General features: G+C 38.0%; 1 protein-coding gene across 4 annotated transcripts in view; it reads right to left on the bottom strand.

The window, feature by feature from the left end:
* The window catches only part of NBEA (neurobeachin), a 618,385-nt gene that overhangs the window by 196,816 nt on the left and 403,994 nt on the right, over positions 1-17,575 (bottom strand). The gene's annotated exons all lie outside the window — the stretch shown is intronic.

Raw genomic sequence — 17,575 nt, 5'->3', positions numbered from 1 at the left:
CCCCTCTCCCGCTCCCTCCCAGAAGGGTACCACAGGTTTTTAGTTTTAGATATGCACTGAAAAAATAGTGTCTATATTATGTCTTTCACGTGAGATAAGTCTGCTTAGCTTTTACACACTACCTTATAACGAGACTAGAGACAAATAATTCTATAAAATCTCAAGGGATCAGAATATCGAATAAGTGACTTTCAGTAAGCGAGTCTGCAACCTCTGCTTAGAAATCCTACATGGTTAGTGAGGCGCTGACCTTAACCAGCTTAAAAGTGCAGAACGGACTCTCTTAAGGCCCCGATTCTCCACTGAGCATCAACGGCGTTCCGAGATACGCGCTGGGCAGTCAGCGCCGTCCCCAAAGACCAGCCACCGTGAAAACCCCGTCCCCCTAGGCAGCAGCGTCCCCCCAGGATGGGCGGGAGGACGTGAAGGGGTATAGGGTCTAATATATAAATTCCACTCCACTGACGGGTTTGCATCTTGCAGGCAGATTAATATCGACATCCTAAGGCGCACCGCACACCGATATGCGCGCAAACACGGACATGAAATACATTTTTATGCAGAAAAGAAAGAAAAACTGTAGCAGTGATTTTTCTCACCGAGCATAGATCAAAAATGATGAAATTGTAAGACACTTGAACAAAACGATTCTCAGAAAAGCATCTGAAAAGTGTTGTTTCTCAACTTGTGGGACGAGAGAGACTAAGCTTCAGTAAAAGAAATGTTTTAGAAAGTGTGCCCACTAAGGCGCTGACTTCGAATTCCCTCCATCTGAGTTAAAGTCGAAAATTACAAATTTCACATATTAGAATATTAATTCAAAGTGGCATTACTTAACTGCTCCTTTAAGGTTCCCCGAAGGGGGGACATTCTTCTCTACCCTCGACTTAAAATAAAGACTTAGAAATAAAAAAAAATGTATTTGTTTTTCTGTAGCAAGGGTGCATCATATTCCCTTCCACCCCCGCCCCCCCAAATGCAGACAAATGAGTCACAGTAACAGCAGGAGGAAAGCAATGAAAAGGCAGGCCCCCTGCGGTTGCCCAGGCCCGGCCCCCCCCCCTTCCCCCCCCCACCCCCCGCCGGCGGTGGCTCCTCGCGGGGAGACCGGCTTGCACCGCCACCGCCCCGGCCGCAGCGAGCAGGCCCGGCCCGGCGGCGCGGGGACTGCAGCGGAGTTCGCGCTTCCAGGGAGCAGCACACACCGAATCCACGACCGTCCTGCACAAAGCCGGGCGTTTCTGCCGCGGGAGGACCAGAGAGGAATCGGTCGGCTGCTGTCGCGCTTAAACGGGTGGCTATGGAGCAAACTGTGTCAGTGTCAGCCCGCACCGCCGACCGTGACCGCCTGCCCGGGTCAGGCTAACGCCAAGCCCCTGCTTTGACTTTACGGCTTTCTATCCCCGACGAGCCCGCTCCGGGGGGCCCGGCCCCCGGGCGCGCGGACTCCCGGCCTGGGTGTCGGGCGGGTAGCTCCCGCCTGAGCCGAGCGGAGTCGGGGTCCATCTCGGATCCATAAGGTTTTTCTTTCCAAAGGGCGAAGCGGTCGATCTAAAGCGCCACTTTTAAGGCTCATCAATCTTAATCTAGGTTGCTCAAGTAATTATGCCCGAATCTCTTGTACGATTACAAGTGGATTTGGGTTTCTATTCCCCAGGCCCTCCTTTGTGTTTATTGGAGGGTCTGTGCGCGCGCTCTGCGGCGCCTCCTGCCTCCGCGCCCCCTCCGAAGCCCCCAACGCTCGGGCCGGTTCGAACCGCTCCCTTAACCCTTAAGCCACCGGGACGCTCCTCTGGATGCCACTTTTCATATTTCCCTTCAGGAGAAACCCAGGAGGTGTACTCTTGATTGGAGTGAGGTGAGAAAGAAGGTGACCTGATTCACATCGGAAACAAAGTGTCCTCTTACACATCGTTGGGCCTTGATAAAACCTCAGAAAAGTCGTCATTCTAAACACAGAAAGCTAGTGATTTCTGGTTTAACAGATTTCTGGCATTTGGAGACGATGAGTGGTCAAAAACATTAAAAATGGCGAACTGCTGCGTTCTCTTAAAATATAATTTAACATATCCAATCAAATTGGAAAAAAATTTAAAAATCATGATACACATTATCAAAACCATACAAACTAAGTTATCGAGATATACAGTATTACGAATTTTAAGTTCACAATTTCATGAACTTTTAACGGGGAGCACATTTTCGCTACCTGTTTGCCTTTCTGAAAGGCGACCCCGTTTTCCTTTTGATTTTACTCCAGTCTCATTCTACTGAATTGAGGTTTTCTGGGGGTTTATAAAAGGGCTTCGAACTGGTCCCTCTTTATGAAAGACACTCATGAAATATTCAGCCTTAATAGTGTGTCATTTTTACCCTTGTCCTTTGGAAATCTCCAATTACAACTTCCAATTCCATAGCATGTTTAAGGAGCGCTGGGTCTTTTTGTTGTAGCCTTCAGGGAGCAAACCAGCCGCAGAGAGAACAGAGTTAATCCACTACAGCAATACAGAGAGGGATTATGTTTTAATCCCCTTTGGGGGAGCCTCTGGATCCGATATTAAAATGTTTACATAAGGCACAATCACAAACCAGCAGATCTTCCATATGGAAGATTTTGTTATTTGAAAACCTTGGATCCCTTTCCAAATAAAAGTAGTTTAGAAAGGGCAGTCTAGATGTCAGAGAGATGGTGATCTGGGAGATTCTGTTCTAGACGATAACTAGGTACAAATTTAATCTCATAACTGTTTGGTTGGGGACTGAGTATAGATATATTCATTCTAATCAATACTATGGCAATAAAAGGAAAAATTATATCAACGTCCTCAAGCACACACAGAAGGTGACAGATATTAAAAGACAGTGAAACAAATGGATGGGACAAAACCTCCTCCCCTTGTATTGCTGCATACAATAGTTTAAAATTCTACCATCTGAAGTGGTAACTAAAGGAAAAATAATTTTATTTACCTTTTAGAACTGGCGCTATAATGTTTAAGAAATATTGATCCATTACTATTTTTGAAAGGATAGGGATATTACTTGCCATTAATTTAAATGCTAATTTAAAATCTGAACTAGAACAAAGATCACCCAAGCATAATGGAAAGATTCTTTAGAAGAATAAACTTCTCTTTAGAGCCATGGGATCTTTAATCAGTTGAGAGGGTAAACCTAGAGTAGAAAATACATATGTTTTATATTTAGGAAGGGAACTATTCATCAAATATAATTTAAAGTTAGAATGTTAAAAACCACTTGTGGGTTTGGAGGATTCTACTGAAAACATAATTCTAAGCCTATAAGTCTTAATACATCAACTTTTAAACAGAACTTTACAGTTTACACAGTTCTTTTACATTTTTATTTAACTACCAGTTCAGTGTTCACAATTTTGGGGCTATGGATGTGTCAATACCTTCCTCCCGAAGACCACCAGGAACATAACTGTAGTGTAGAAAGTTGGGTTGATTGCTCACTTGCAGTGAGGGAAACATGGGAAGGAACCATGAGATGACTAAGTAAGAGGGTATCAGAAAGGACTTACTGTACTGTAGGATCAGGGCTTTTGTTAAGTGCTTTGGGGAAGGGTTCAGGAAAGCAGGGCTTTGCTCTGGGTTGGGCTCTGTCAGGGAGTGGCAATAATTCTGTGATTGGAGATCTTAATAAATCTTATCTAGGACTAGACCTAGGCTAAAAACTGTAATTGACAAAGAAGTAGCAGTCACTCCTATAATGACAGAAGGGGGACGTTAATGTTTAGGGCGCTGTGCAGAGTGACCCTGTTTTTGTCAGTGCTTAGACAAAATGACAAAGTTGTTCTTTGCCTCACATCATCACGTGGCTTTGTCTGATGCTGGTATTCTGTGAGGTTGTTTATGTCCAACAGGAGAGCACCATGGCAGAGCTGTGAGCCCCAGGCCAGCTCCCAGTGATACCGAGGCCTCCTTGTAAGGGTCAGGTCCATTTGTTTCCTGAGGTCAGGGGCTGCTTTTCTCTCCCTCAGATCCAGGAATTAATCATTTCTTAAGGGGGGTCAACAGCATTCTGGCTATTAAAAGTCAATTATGGCGATTAATTCTCAAACGATGCTAAAATTCTTTACAAGTTTCAAAATAAAGCACGACAAAGAATATATACCTAGGAACAAGGAGCTGAAGTTTAATTAAAACTGGCATCGTTACAATTATTTGACGACTTTCAGTTGGCAAAAACTATACTTACTGCACATGAAATTATGATGTATTTTAGAGTCACCTGAATATTCTCTAACCTTAGTTTAACATTAATACAATTTTATCAGCTGTATGGATTTACTCCAAACTCACTTTGAAACCACTGTTCAATTTGCTTTTGGAACACGTAACAGACCATTATTTTGGGATAATAAGCATTGACTAATCTTTGTAAAATTACTGAACTTAAAATCCTGCATTATTTAGAAGAAATAAAACTAATCTGAGATCCTTTATGTTTACTGAAAAATGATATCATTCCAGAAAAATTTTTAAGATGAAAATATAATAGGTAAAAACTTACAGCTCTATAATGTGATAAAATTTGTAGGAAAATAACTAACAGCATGAGTGACTGAACACATCTAAAATATTTATCACTGCTTTGGACTTATTTTTAAGTAGGGTACTATCAATTTAAAGAAAATGTTTCCCCCACAGAATTAAAAGAATAATATGTTTGAATCTCAAAGCAACTGAAGAATATGAGAAAGTTGGAACTTTGTTTTGGAATCCTAGGAAAACTTTAGGCATTAAGAAAATGGAGATGTCTGTGTATGAGCCTGAGGGAGAGGGAAGTTAGGAGGAAAATGCTGCAGAAGATCTGAGATTCCTTTTACCCAGAGTACTTACTTCCCTGGATTTCAAGCATTTGAAATACCTCAGAAAAAAAGAAAGTATAGTAACAAAATCTCTACCAGTGACGCTTTCCTTTATGTACAGAGAATATTGTTAGTGGTCCAAATATATTATCAGAACAATGATGCTCTGAAATTTTCAAAAACTTTTCTTGCGATGAAAAGAGTTACAGAATATTTTTGCTTAAATCAGGAAAATATAACTTGAACAACTGATAAAATACATAACCCAAGAGTTATAAATTTAACTTCCAGCATTATTATCTCCTTCCCTAGCATACACACACCACACTACTGATTATATAAACACTGCATAAATCCAAATTTTATACCAAGCTCACTGTGCCCAAGAAGTGGCCTCTTTGTGCTCTCTGGTGACTTTCTGAACACAATCTATCCTTAGATTGAGATGAACAATAATCAATCATCCCCACAGTGCAGTGGTTTCCTTAGATTACTACTGTACAAAATGAGACAGGTGCTTGAGAATGCCCATGAATCTTTTCAGATCTGAGCAAACCTACCTCTGGTAAAACTCAGCTTACCAGCGTCTGAAACAGAAACAGAAAGAATGGAGCCCTCTATATAAGAACAATTGAAGGCTGCATTTTAACAAAATATCTGTTCACCATGGTAGAACATCCATCTAAAATTTCATTTAATGTGTTTACAATAAATAATTTTTAAAAGTCCTGAGAGAGAATCTGATAGGCTCTAACTTTAACATACCATGTATGTTTTTTGATTCCCTTGTAGGACAGATAATACTTTACGTTAAAAAGAAACCAACAGACACTAGTGCATTTTCTACAAAGACAAACTTTATAGAAGAAAAAGCTTACGAAGCATATACACTCTAAGTAAAATATTACTGACTTATTTACCAGCACACAAATATACTAAAAACAGTGATAGTTTTTATGTTCATTGTGATAATTTGCTCTGCCTTTTGATGCACTAAGTGAGCCAGCTGAGATTTGTGTTTCTAGTTATATCACATTCAGTTCAACATATGGAATCCATTTTTCACTCTCTGGAAGAGTATTGACTCTTTTATAGCACTAGGATATCATTTAATGATCAAGAAGAGTAAGTTCCTACTAGACTGGATGAGTGAATAAACCGGGGGAGATGACTTATATCTACTGTACCAGGAGGACTAGGTCTTTGCACCTCTTGGTTGGACTAGTGCCTTGTCTTTAAGTTCCCATGGTTTCCTGGGCACATCTTTATTGCAGCACTTATATCAACTATTATGTGTTTAGAAGGCTGTTTCTCCCACTTGGCATAAGCTACTTGAAGACTGGGGCATTATCTTCTGCATCTAACACCGGCTCTGTCACACAGTAAGTAAGCATCTGTGTTGACGGAATTGAATATAGATAGAATATAGAAAACGATGTACACCACTGTTGCATTTTTATGTCATAGTAAAAAGGTCAATTAAAATAATAGATTACATCTTTTATATTTTTCTGGAATTGATTTCAAATCGTTCTTTAAAAATATGAAAAACATTACATTTTATAGAAGAGATCAATTTAAAATATGCTGAAAACCAGTGAGTTATAATGTAATTGGTCAGTCCAGCTATATTACATGCATACTATTATTTTTTTAAATGACATAATTTTATAACTGCCATATTTTTCCCAGTGTGTAAGTTGTTCCCTCTTTGTAAATTAAATGCTTAGAGAGACATTTAACTCAGCATTCATTCATTCATTCATTCATGTAGTCGACAAAAATTATACACTGTTTTGTGCACTGAGAGAGAATGCAATAATGTATAAGACATGGATTTTACCCACAAAGAGCTTAAAATACATAGTAAAGATAAGAAATACACAGGAATAAGCATAGCATAAGGGAGAAAGGGCATAAGGGAGAAAGGGTTTAGCTAAGCATTGTTAAAGCACTTGACGTATATGATTCTCATTTGTTCCTCATAATGTACCTAGGAGATAGGTACTGCTATGATCTCCATTTTACAGAGAGGAAATGAGACTGGGAGCTGAAGTAACTTAGGGAAGGTCACACAACTAGGAAATGGTAGAGACAGGATTCAAACCCGGTGATCTGACTCCAGGGTATTTACTGTTATGTATACTGCCTCCCACCAAGAGAAGGACAGAAAAAAAAATTCTATAGGCATTCACAGAACTGTGATGCTTTCCAGCCTTTGTGGGGGGTCAGGGTGAGGCAGTGAACTGAAGTGAGCTGTGATGGATGGGTAGGAGTCAGACTGGTGCACATGCGGGGAAGAGTGCTGTGAAGTAGGAGAAGAGTTTGAACAAACAGATGCAGGATGTGGACAGTAGGAAATAAGATGGGCCGGCGATTAGGAGGTGTAAAGGGGAGCAGTGTGAGACAGGACTGAAAACACACGTAGCTTCTAATGTCAGATTTTTTTAGGTCAATGAACCAAAGATTAAAGCTCAGGTATTACAGTGTGGAGCAGTGGTGTCTGTCCTTTTTCGGAAGCTCACACATCTCTTAGAGAAGATGACTAAATATATGGCCCCTTCCTAGAAAAATTCACATGTGAACATTCATCCATCCTGACCGCATAATAAATGAAGTATTCTTATTTTGGAGAAAATGAAATTTGGTTATTTATCTTAATGTCTTCCTCTATCTAAAGACTTTTCTGCCTCTGCATTTATCATTATCCCTTTTTCTCCAGAAAATGTAACTTTCCTCCTGTTCAAGTCAGTTACTCTCTCCATCTGGCATTCGGTCCTACCCTCCTCCACTTTAGCTGCTCTTTTATCTTGGTCTCCTCTCCTTTGTTAAGCTTCTGGACTTCAGTTTTCACCTCTTAGTTCCTCATTCCTATTCACTCCTTTTGGCTTCACCCTCATCCTCTACTTAGACCAAGGTGTTAGGGACATACATATTAATTAATATGCTAAAAGTTTGGAAAAGTCCTTCCATCAATTAAAAAAAAAACACACAATCTGCGTAACATTTTATTTTTAAACTCAGAATTTTCCAAATACCTTTAACTATACTCTTTTCTCATTAGCATATTTCAAAATAACTGTGTTCCAAGGAATACCAGTTTGAAAGTGACTGAGCCAGAGTTCCTTGACTTCTAAAGCATACTATAGACATAACTCATTTTATTGCACTTGGCAGACTGTGTTTTTTACAAATTGAAGGTTTGTGGCAACCCTGCATCCAGAAGCTTGATAGAGCTTTTTTTTTTTTTTTTTTTCCCAATAGCACTTGCACACTCCAAGTCTCCGTGTCACATTTTGGCAATTCTCATGGTATTTCAAACTTTTTCATTATTATTATATTTGCTATGGTGATGTGTGACCAGTGATCACTGACATTAATACTGTAATTGTTTTGGGGCACCATGAACCCTACCCATATGAGACTAAACTTAGTTGGTAAATGTTGTGTTTGTTCTGACTGCTCCATGGACCATTCCATTCTCTTGTCTCTCTCTCTCCCTATTCCCTGAGACACAACAATACTGAAATTAGGCCAATTAATAAACCTGCATTGGCCTGTAAGTATTCAAGTGAAAGGAAGAGTCACAGGTCTCTCTCACTTAAAATCAAAAGCTAGAAATGAGTACGCTTAGTGAGGAAGGCATGTTGAAAGCAGAGACAGGCCAAAAGCTAGGCCTCTTGTGCCAAGGAGTTCGCCAAGTTGTGAATGTAAAGGAAAAGTTCTTGAAGGAAATTAAAAGTGCTACTCCAGTGAGCGCATGAATGATAAGAAAGGGAAACAGCCTTATTGCTGACTGGAGAAAGTTTTAGTGGTCTGGTTGGAAGATCAAGCCAGCCACAGCATTCCCTTAATCCAAAACCTAATCCAGAGCAAGGCTCTGACTCTCTTCAATTCTATGAAGACTGAAAGAGGTGAGGAACCTGCAGAAGATAAGTCTGAAGCTAGCAGAGACTGGTCCGTGAGATTTAAGGAAAGAAGCCATCTCCATAGTATAAAGGTGAAGGTGAAGCAGCAAGTGCCGATGGAGAAGCTGCACTGTAGAAGCAACTTATCCAGGAGATCTAGCCAAGATAATTTATGAAGGGGGCTACACTAAACAACAGATCTTCAGCGTAGATGAAATGGTCTTCTATTGGGAGAAGATGCCATCCAGGACTTTCACAGCCAGAGAGAAGAAGTCAATGCCTGGCTTCAAAGCTTTAAAGGACAGGCTGACTCCTTCGTTAGAGGCTGATGCAGTTGGTGACTTTAGGTTGAAGCCAAAGCTCATTTACCATTCTGAAAATCCTAGGGCCCTTAAGAATTATGCTGAATCTATTCTGCCTGTGCTCTATAAAATGCACTAACAAAGCCTGGATGACAGCACATCTGTTGACAACATGGTTTACTGAATATTTTAAGCCCACTGTTAAGACCTACTGCTCAGAAAAAAAGGTTCCTTTCAAATTATTACTGCTCATTGACCACGCACCTGGTCACCCAAGAGCTCTGATGGAGATGTACGAGGAGATTAATGTTGTTTTCATGCCTGCTAACATAATTTCCATTCTGCAGCCCATGGATCAAGGAGTCATTTTGACTTTCAAGTCTCATTATTTAAGAAATACATTTCAAAAGGCTATAGCTGCCATAAATAGTGATTCCTTTCATGGATTTGGGCAAAGTAAATGGAAAACCTTCTGGAAAGGATTCACCATTCTAGATGCCATTAAGAAGATTCGTGATTCATGGGAAGAGGTAAAAATGTCAACATAAACAGGTGTTTGGCAGAAGTTGATTTCAACCCTTATGGATGACTTTGAGGGGTTCAAGACTTCACTGGAGGAAGTAACTGCAGATGTGGTGGAAATAGAAAGAGAACTAGAATTAGAAGTGGAGCTGGAAGAGGTGACTGAATTGCTGCAATCTCATGATAAAACTTGAAAAGTTGAGGAGTTGCTTCACATAGATGAGCAAAGAAACTGGTTTCTTGAGATGGAATCTACTTCTGGTGAAGATGCTGTGAAGACTGCTGAAATGACAACAAAGGATTAAGAATAGTACATAAACTTAGTTGATAAAGCAGTGGTGGGGTTTGAGAGGACTGAGCCTAATTTTGAAAGCTGCTCTATTGTGGGCAAATGTTATCAAACAGCACTGCATGCTACAGAGAAATCATTCGTAAAAGGCAGCGTCAATCCCTGTGGCAAACTTCACTGTGGACTTATTTCCAGAAACTGTCACGGGCACCCCACCTTCAGCACCCACCACCCTGATCAGTCAGCAGCCATCAACATCCGGGCAAGACCCTCCACCAGCAAAAAGATTCTGACCTCCTGGAGGCTCAGATGACAGTTAGCACTTTTTTAAACAATAAAGTATTTTTACATTAAGGCATGTACATTTTTTTAAACACAATGCTATTGCATGCTTAATAGGCTACAATATGATATAAACATTAAACATAACTCTTCTATGCACTGGGAAAACAAAAAATTCATGTGCCTCGATTCATTGCAATACTTGCTTTGTGGTGGGGTCTGGAACCGAACCTGCAATATCTCCAAGGTAAGCCTGTCTTCTCTCCTGTTCTCTTTCTGCCTGACTTCCTTCTTGGTATCCCTGAGGAGCTGTCCTTTGTTGGCCAATTAAACCTTGTTGCTCCACAGGGGATCTGACTTTGGGCTACTACTCTTCTATTTTTATATTCTCACTTTCCTTGGGTGATCTCAGAGGTTTAAATTATGAGCTCCATGCCCAACTTGGTTCTCAAATTTCAAACCATTCTATACATTTGAAAAATATGGATACCCAACAGACCAATCTGACCATTCATCTTCATTCTTCTCTCCCCTAAAACCCTGCATCTTTAGATTCCCAAACACATTTAACAGATTCCACATCATTTCTTCTCCCGGGACAGATTCCCCTCGTTCTTACTCCTCACAACTGGTCAATTATCGTGGTCCTTCACATCCTACCTCCTAAGTGTTGTTACAAGTTGCCCTCCTCTCCTCCTTCCTCCATCACCAATTTAGTTTAGGCTCTCATCACCTCTGATCTGGACAACAGCCTCCTGCCTCAAGTCTGGACATCCTAAAACCATAATCTGTACAGTGGCCTGAGTAATTTTTTAAAAAACATAAATTAGATCTTTTCATGCTTAAAAGTTGTTCATTGTCTCACTGTAGCCTTTAGGATAAAATACAGGTACCTCATGGCACAAAATGCCTCCCACCCTAGTAACCTTCAGAGATTTCTGCCTCATACTTCTACCTGAATAATTTAGACCTACTGTAGTTTCACAGAGGTGGTGGTAGTTTAGCATACTATGTTTACATGTCGTCTGTAACAACTCCAAATCTTTTACTTATGATTAACTAAAAGGAATACCCATCCAGAATCCACACGGCGGTCAAGGGCCCTGTTTTGTGTTATCATGGCTTCCTTTGTAGATGTAGGATTTTTTTTTTTTTTTCTTTTCATTATCTGTCCTCCCTCTTCACTGTAAACTCCTTGAAAGCAGGAACTTTAATCATATATGTCTTTTTGCTCCAAGCACCCAGAGTAATGTCTTGCACACAGTAGATATTCAATATTTCATATGTGTTTTGTTTGGATAACCACATCCAACCTAAGTCAAGTTGGGATCTGGAAACAGAGAATAAGGACCCAACAGGTCCTTCCAGCTCTTATCTTTATTGTGTGTGATGAATTTTGACATTTTCTATTTGAATCTTTTCTTTGCATTTTATTTCCTTTACAAATAATGCTGGTAATAGTCCAAGTAATTGATTTGCTAACACATCAATGGGTTATAATTCAGGATTTAAAAATAAAACCCAAAATAAAGCACTGATGTAGTAGAATGAACAAGGGCTTTCGGAGAAAGAAAAGTGGGCTCACTTCTTGGCTCATGTATTGATATTTGTTATATGATCATAAATAAATACCCCAATGTCTGACCCTAAGTTTCCACATCTTAGAATGAAGTATAATACCCAATTCATAGAGTTGTAAAGTTATCTGCCAGCATCATTTGCTCATCCACATTTACTCTTTACTACTTTAACTAGCTAATTCCACCCACCCCCTCCACCCCGAAAACTTGCTGGTGAATGAAGACTCATCCATACAACCCAACCTTAGATGAAAGATTTATTTTTAAAGAAAGTTTTCTGTGATATTTGGTTCTTAACATTCCTGTTTTAGATACAAATTGAACTGAAATAGCACAACTGCATTTAGCTGTTTCATCTGTTAGTGACTTAAAATGAAGGAAAAATTCAACAGAACTTTGAGGAAAAAACATTACTATCTGTCATCTTCTGATCAATAAAACTGCCTAAACATTTTATCTGGAAAGAAGATATTTAACAATATTTAGCCAGCAAACTGAGGCTGACTTTCTCTTCTTTTTTGCTGATAAAAAGTTGTTCTAGATTTATATTTATTGGACTGATGATTGATCTGATGGAGCAGATTCTACTGGAACAACTACTTATAAATGGATTTCCATGTAAAACTTGTCCTTAGTGCTGACTGTTTATGTTGAGGTACCCTTGCAGGCTGTTGCTCTGGCTCCATAGCACTAAGTCATCGAAACAAAATAATTAAATAAATAAAATATTTTCAGTATGCAGAAAGACTAATTTGTCTTTTTGTATGGCACTGCTCTAAATGTAGTGGCAAAATCAGTTTTTTACCTGTTTGTGAATTAGTGCCAAAGTCTTTCAGAGGGAGGGCAGAGCACTCAGAGGTGAGGCAGTGATGAAACCTCACCTCTTCCTCTTCTCCACGTTGCTAACGCCCAGAGTTCGGCATTAGGAACAGTTTTGTTATCTCACACTTTTTTTCCCTCCAAGTGTGACAAATGTGGTGACCCACATGTTTTCAACAGGTGAATAATATCCTCATCATATCCTCTTTAAAAAACATGACATTTGAAATATTAGCTGCCTACATATAGGAGAGAGATGGTCTATTGATAAGTGAGTTGAGTTGTTCATTGCCACTACTTTTCAGGTTGGTAGTAAATATAACTATAAATCTGTAGAGGGATTACTTTGTGGGAAACTCTCCATACAGAGAAAACAGTAAAAAATAAAAACCGGTTTCAACTAGAACACTGTATTAGAAAGAACAGACCTCATCACTGTGGTTTGTGAAAGATTTGCAGCATAACAAAGAATGGCTTATTCTTAAAATTAAAAAAAGATGTAAGAACATTATATATAAGCTGAATCATGGTTGATGTCTAACGAACGCAGTTGAATTATGTCCTTTTATTTATAAATTTATTTATAAATTTATAAATTTACAACATTTGGTTAGTGGGATGTTGTTACAGTTAAAAGTACCTTAAAAGTGTTTTTATAGACTACAGAATCCATGGTTGGAGAGGACATGCATTTTTGGAGATACAGAAAGATGGATACAGTAAAGTATTTGCAGACTCTAAAATGGCCTTGTAGATATTGTAAAAATAATGAAGAAAGGCTAAGAAGGCTAGATATTCAAGGTGAAGCTTTTATTGGTTTTCACAACTTTTCAGCTGAATTAAAAAATTAACTTAGAAGTTTAAGTATTTTAGCTTTTGTAAGAAATGGGCATGTGTTAATGTTGTCTCTAAGAGCTTTGCGAATTCTGTTTGAAGCTGAACACGAACCCTTTGGGTATACTATTTATGACTGCAAAGCAACTTCCTAATTCAAAGAGAGAGAAAAAAGACTTATAAAGACTCATAAGGCCTTTTCAACATCAAATAGCTTTTACTAAACAACATTTTGATGAGTTAAGTGTGAGTGAGTCAGGGACATATGGATTAAATTTCCCTTAAAACACATTTGGGTTTAAAAATTAAGGGGAAAATCCTGAGCAAAATGCATTTCAGAGAATCCAGAATGTTTAAAAGATATTTTCCCCTAAATACAAATATCAGGTTGATTCCAGTCTAGTTAGACTTTGTAATTAAAACATCTTAAGTGTAACTGTTAAGGAATTTTTAAAAAATACTAGTTTTTTCAGGAAAAGAATCTTCATTAATCATATTAGAATTGGACTGTGTGGAACAGTTAGGCCTGACTCAAGCTGACATGATCTGAGTCAGAATTTATCTGCGTCTATGAAACAACTGACCTTGTTCTCATCTATAGTATTTATATTCTTATTCCATTAAACAATTATAGTAATTTTTTTCTGTGCTTTCGGCTTATATTCCTTTTTCTTCTTTAAATAACACATTTCCCTGAAAAACTCTTAGTTTTTAGAATTCTGTTGTTCCTTTCATTTTATTATTATAATTTTCTAGACTCTTGAGTTCTTCCTTCTTGTATGCCCTATACTTTGCTTTTATCTTCCTTTCTTATTAGCTCAGTTTTTAGGTAACATTCACTCCTTAAATAAACAAGTTTGCCTCTGGTAGATGAATATTTCAAGTTAGAACATTTAAAGGCCTAAATTATCTATCTGATCATCTTAATTGTCTACTTTCACTTATTAGGGTACGCATATTCTATACCATAATTCCTGGTTATTTGAGTTGCTGAGTAGGGGTAGCAGAACTGGTTCTCCTGCTGACTTTTTTTTTCCTATCAGTCTCCAAACCCCAGAGTTCTACATAGTCACTAAGTATTCAAAAACTGTTACTGAGTAAGTAAATGAGTATGTGAAATGCAGTCAAATAGAGATTTAGGGAGGTAGGAATGGTCATCCTTAAAAAAATTCTAAGTAAATAAGTGCAGGGGGCCAACTGTACAGTGATGGATGGTAATTAGAATTGTGAAGGTGATCACTTTGTATTTATACAGATGTTGAATTATAACGTTGTATGCCTGTAACTTTCATAATTTAAAAAAATTCTAAGCAACAGTTTCCTCCTCCATCCCTATCATTTGACACCTGCTTTTAGTTTGAATTGGTAGAACAGAGATTGTACGAAATGCAAAGAATTTGACTGGTTAACAATAAGAAAAACAGTCTGAACAGGTACTGCCCTCTAAACATCAGTGAAAGTGCATGGGAACTGTGATGAGCTTCAAAGGTGAGTCACGTGGGGAAAGTGATTGTCATTTAGGAGAACCTCCCGTTGACCACATTCTATTTCTCTTAGTAGACCTCCCTTATTTCTATATTTTTCTCATTCTTAAATGCACATAATGCATTTCTTCTAAGTTTCGGATTCTTGACTTTGGTTAGAGTATGTATGCGTGTGTGTGTGTGTGCGTGTGTGTGTGTGCATGTGTGTATGTGTGTGTGTGTAAAGGATTGTAAATCTACCATTTTGAAACCCACCCCCACAAAAAATCCAACCCTTACACTCTAACACTTCTTCCCCATGTTGCTAGTTCCCTATACTAATTATTCTTTTTAAAATATTCAAAATAACATTATAGTCCATTGGTTATAGGACATCTTTTCCATGTGATAGAGAGAGTTATTATTTTTTTGATTAAGAGTCACAGTGGTATCTTGATGTTAAAAATGGGGACCTTAAGGGACATTTAGTTAAAATGACATAATTAGTAGAAATTGGGATGGAACCAAGATTAGCTTAACTTTAGATGTTCATACACTGGAAAAGACAAATAATGAACTGAGTCATTATTTGAATGGTTTAATTAGTATGAACATATGATCTGATAATTCAAGCTCCCAAATACTTAATCTCAAGAGCTCAAAAGTTTTATTTTGTCTCTTTGTTTTGGTATAAATTAACTAGATAATTATCTCAGCTCTCCAGTTTACCTATAATGAAACTTTTTCAATGGGAACATTTTAAGGGCAAGTAATGTTGTTAGATTTCTTCATGGTTCAAAGGTACATGGGATATGGCTGATAGCCTTAAGGAATTTACAGTCTAAAAGGAGGGACAAAACATATAGAACAGCATCTACAAAACAAGACTTTATGTAATAAGTGTCTTAAGATTAATATAATCAAAATTTGGGGGGCAGTTATAATAAAAAAGATAGATAATAACCAGCATTGGGAAGAATGTGGAGAAATTGGACCCTCCCACACTGCTGATGGCAATTAAAATAATGAAGCCACTTTGGAAAACAGCCTAGCAGTTCCTCAAAAAGTTAAAAATAGAGTAATTATTTGACCCAGCAATTCCATGCCTAGGCATATACTCAAGAGAAAAAACTTATGTTCAAATAAAATGTTGTAAATAAAAGTTCATAGCAGTATTGTTAGTTATAACAGCCAAAAAGCGGAAACGAACCAAATGTCCAGCAACATTTGAATGGATAAATGACAAAGAATGGATAATGTGGTACATTCACACAATGGAATATTATTCGTCATAAAAAAGATATACATGTTATGACATGGATTAACCTTGAAAACATCATGCTAACTAAAAGAAGCCAGTCACAAAAGACTGCATATTATATGATTCCACTGATATGAAATGCCCAGAATAGGCAAATCTATGGAGACAGAAAGTAGATTAGTGGTCCTCTAGGGCTGTGGAGGAAGAATGGGAAAGTTGGGGGGAAGAGCCAAAGAATATGAGATTCCTTTTTGAGGTGATGAAATGTGCTAAAATTGTGGCAATGGTTGCATAACTGTGAATATACAAAAATCATTAAAATCACTGTGCACTTAAAATGGGTCAATTGTATGGTATGTGAATTGTATCTCAATAAAGTTGTTGTCAAAAAATGTTATGGGGGGCTTCCCTGGTGGCGCAGTGGTTGAGAGTCCGCCTGCCGATGCAGGGGACACGGGTTCGTGCCCTGGTCTGGGAAGATCCCACATGCCGCGGAGCGGCTAGGCCCGTGAGCCATGGCCACTGAGCCTGCGCGTCCAGAGCCTGTGCTCCGCAATGGGGGAGACCACAACAGTGAGAGGCCCGTGTATCACAATAAAAAAAAAAAAAAAAAAGTTATGGGGTGATAAGACTGGCTAGTGAATATTTCACAAAGTATTTTATTTAAATAGGTATAAAAAAGGGTAGAGATTTTGATAGGAGGAGATAAGGGAGGGTGTAGATTAGAGATGTGTGAAGGATATTTCAGGTAAAAAGAGAAGTTTGGACATTGGCGGTGTGGGCTTGTAGAAATTGTTTAAGTTATTTGACATTAAATACATGGGTGGATTGTTGGTAATAACAGCTTACATATACATAAACAAAACATTTTTAACAACTTACAGAACTGATAAAGCATGAAGGACCATCATCATTAACATTAACTCAGAATTCTCTAAATTAGCAAAATTACTAACATTTGGAAGTAACAATGAAGGAATCCGTATGAATTCTAATTCTATTATGTAAAATATTTCTATTGTTACCCGCATATGTGACAGAACTACTACTCTAAAAGAAATGAAATACATTCTATTAGTGGGAGACAAGCCTTTCTATCAATTAAATTAAATCATTCACTTGTCAATTCACACAAATTTGAGTTAATTTTAAATTTTAGTTACTCAATAATTACTTGAAGAAATAACCTGCCAAGCTAAATTTCAAATTAAAATAAATAATTGAGATTTTAGGTTAAAATCAGTTGAATTACACAAATTAATTTCAATGTTTTAAGTAACAATATAATTAGTAAGTTGAAATTTTTAATTACATATGAAATCTTAGGTGCTAATTCACTTTGGTCGATCTCTACAAACTAAAAAAGCAATTAAAATAAATTAAGTTAGGTGTTATTAATGTAATAATTGATTGGCATAGTTCTATATTATAATCATATTAGCCATTTGCAACAATACATAATAAATTGAGTAAGTACT

This window comes from Phocoena phocoena, chromosome 18 (assembly GCF_963924675.1).
Source record: "Phocoena phocoena chromosome 18, mPhoPho1.1, whole genome shotgun sequence".
Taxonomy (NCBI): Eukaryota; Metazoa; Chordata; class Mammalia; order Artiodactyla; family Phocoenidae; genus Phocoena; species Phocoena phocoena.
This window is presented reverse-complemented; position numbering and strand designations above follow the sequence as displayed.